The sequence below is a fragment of the Myotis davidii genome, unplaced genomic scaffold (assembly GCF_000327345.1).
Source record: "Myotis davidii unplaced genomic scaffold, ASM32734v1 scaffold546, whole genome shotgun sequence".
In the NCBI taxonomy this organism is placed as follows: Eukaryota; Metazoa; Chordata; class Mammalia; order Chiroptera; family Vespertilionidae; genus Myotis; species Myotis davidii.
In genome coordinates, this window is record NW_006297836.1 from 609,687 (window position 1) to 613,145 (window position 3,459).

At 35.5% G+C, this 3,459-nt stretch overlaps 1 protein-coding gene across 1 annotated transcript in view; it reads right to left on the reverse strand.

Annotated features, from left to right (window-relative positions):
• CLIC2 (chloride intracellular channel 2) overlaps nt 1–3,459 on the reverse strand; it is a 20,737-nt gene that overhangs the window by 6,519 nt on the left and 10,759 nt on the right. The window lies entirely within an intron of this gene.

Here is a 3,459-nt window from a genome sequence, read left to right on the forward strand (position 1 = left end):
AGCGGCCACCTGCCCCCACCTCCGCTGTGCGTGTGGCCATCTTATACTGGCCATCATGTGGTGGTCATCTTGTGGGCCATCTTGTGACGATGTCACAAGGGTGCGAGGACCACCTCGGCTTTTATTAGTATAGATGGTGGTACATACTGGGTAGGGCAAAGTAAGTTTACAGTTGTTTGTATGGAAAATAATACAATAATTAATAAATAATGATACAAGAATAAACTCTGTGATTCACATATAACTGTAAACCTACTTTTGCCCCACTCTGTATATACAGTGGAATAATACTCAGCCATAAAAGATGAAATACTGCCATGTGCAACAATGGTGGACTTTGAGGGTATTATGCTAAGTGAAACATCAGAAGGAAAAGGACAAACTCATATGATTTCACTCCTGGGATATATAACAAAAAAGAAAAAGAAATGAACAAACAAAAGACAACAAAAACAAACTCATAAATATGGACAACAGATTGGAGATTACCAGAGGGGAAAGACAACAAGACAAGAAATAACAAGCTTTGGAGAGGATAGGAGGAAAGGGAACCCTCACACACTGCTGATGGGAGAGGATGTGGAGGAAAGGGAACCCTCGTGCACTGCTGGTGGGAATGCAGACTGGTGCAGCCACTATGGGAAACAGTATGGAGGTTCCTCAAAAAATTAAAAACATAACTTACATATGACACAGCAATCCCTCTTCTGGGTATTTACCTCCCCCCCCCAGATTTGAAGATACTTATTTGTAAAGATATATGTACTCCTATGTTCATTGCAGCATTATTCCCAATAGCCAAAACATGAAAACAACTTAAGTGTCCTTTTATAGATAATTGATGAAAAGACTATTTTACATACTGGGTAGGGCAAAGTAAGTTTACAGTTGTTTGTATGGAAAATAAAACAATAATGAGTAAATAATAATACAAGAATAAACTATGTTTTGCATACTCACAACTGTAAACCTATTTTTGACCTCACCCTGTACACTGAAAACTGAAAGACATTATTAAAAGAAATTAAAGAAGACAAAAACAAATAAAACGTTATTCCTATTGTATAGGCACGGACTACGTCTAGGAGGATACAGAAGGAAGTGTTAACACTGGTTATCTCTGGGAAGGAAAACTGAGGAATGTTTGGGGATAACAGAGGGATGGCAGTTTTCGCTGTAGCCTTTTATGCCTTTTGTACAATATTGTAACTAAACCTATTAAAACCTCCTCTAAATGTAATATCTATTTTATACTAGACTTGGGTGGTGAGTACGCTATAGTGTATACAGATATTGAATTACAATGTTGTACACCTGAAACTTGTATAATGTTATTAGCCAGTATTACCTCAAAAAATAACAAATATTTTTTAAAAGGTGATACATTCATGTTGTTGCACATGGCAAGATATCATTTTTTATTGCTGTATAATATTTCATTGTATACATATCACATCTTCTTTATCCATTTATCTATCTTTGGACATCTAGATTGGTTCTATATTTTGACAATTGTAAATAATGCTGCAATGAACATAGGGGTGCATGTTAATTGGAAACCAGGTGGGGCAAACGTAGGTGTACTGTTGTTCATATGGAAAATAATGCAATCATTAATAAATAACAATACAAGAATAAACTGTGTTTCATGTATTCACAACTGTAAACCTACTTTTACCACACATTGTATATCTTTATGAATTAGTGTTTTATCATTTGTGACAACCTGAGTGGATCTAGAAAGTATTGTGTTAAGTAAAATAAGTCAGGTAGAGAAAAACAAGTACTGTATGGCTTCACTTATATATGAAATATAAAAATAAAAACAAACAAACAAAACAAAAACAGATCTGTAGAAACAGACAAAAGGGTTACTAGAAAGGATGGGATGGAGGTATGGATGAAAAAAAGGAAGGGGAATATAGTCAATTATATTGCGATATGTTTACAGTGAGAGATGATTACTAGAATTAGCAATGTGATCACATTGTAAGGTATAAAAATGTTGAATGACTATATTATATATCTTAAACTGATATACAAATATAAGGTTGTATACCAACTGTACTTAAATTTAAAAAAGAAAAAAAGGTGAAACGTTAGAACTAATTTTTTAAAACCAGCCAAGAACAAGGATAATCATTATCACTACTGCTCTTTCAATATTGTGCTGAATGTACTAACCACTAAGACAAGAAAAAAAATCACTCTACATGGTGACTCTAAAACCATTCATATTAAATTTAAGAACAAACAGAAACACCTAAAATTACTATTACAGTTGATATTGTGTTTTGATCCTCCCCCGAGGATATGTTTATTTTTAGTGTGTGTGTGTGTGTGTGTGTGTGTGTGTGAGAGAGAGAGAGAGAGAGAGAGAGAGAGAGAGAGAGAGAGAGAGAGAGACATATATTGCATCGATTGCGCCTCCTGCACTGCCCTGACAGGGATCGAACCCACAACCTAGGTATGTGCCCTGACCGGAATTGAACCTGCAACCTTTTTGGTGTTCAATGCCCCAACTAACAGAGCCATCCAGGCAGGGCAATAGCTGATATTGTTTTTGACATTCTAGCAAGTGGTGGAAGACACTATTTTAAAGCAATCACTATAAAAACTAGAAGAGAAGCAACAACATAATTGCATGCCTAGAAAGATCTAAGAAAGTATAGGGAAAAAATCACTAGCATTAATGAGCTATTTTGTTAAGGTGGCTAAATACAAATCAAACATTTAAAAAATTTATCTTTATTGTTGAAAGTGCTATTTATGTCCCCTTCCCCCCTCCATCCAACTCCCCCCCCCAGCCTCCCCTGCACTATTGTCTGTGTTCATGGGTTATATACCATTTGAATTTTGCTGCAGGGAATCTATTACATAGGAATAAAAACACTAGCACATAAGGACATATACACAAGGATGTTACTTATACCACTGTTTGTAGTGGTAAAAAAACAAAACTGGAAGGAAAAGGAATGTCCATCAGTAAAGGAATAGTTTAGCAACTTGTAGCACATCTGTGACATGGGCTATTACGCAGACATTAAAATGAATGAAATCTGAACCAGTAGAGTTGAAGGATGTTACAATGTTCTTTGAAGTGAGATAAGCAAGATGCAATATTTAGAAATTATGCTTATCATTATCATGTTTATGCGAACCTAGAAAAAGGTATGGAAAGATACACAATCGTTCTTTTGTTGTTGTTTTTTTCCAATAGTTTGGGAGCAAGAAAAAATTAGGGAGCAGATAATGTTAGGGAAGAAGTAGTAGAGGAAGATGGCAGAGGAGTAAAGAACAAAATAAGACTCAATAGGTACAGGACGAACTTGGAGCAGGTGCTTAAATCTAAGAAGCCATCAAGAATTGATGAAAGAGACCTAATAGAGTCACACAGAGGAGAATCTAGAATAGTGGTCTTAGTTTCTTATGTAAGAAGAATAAAGGAATGATAGAACC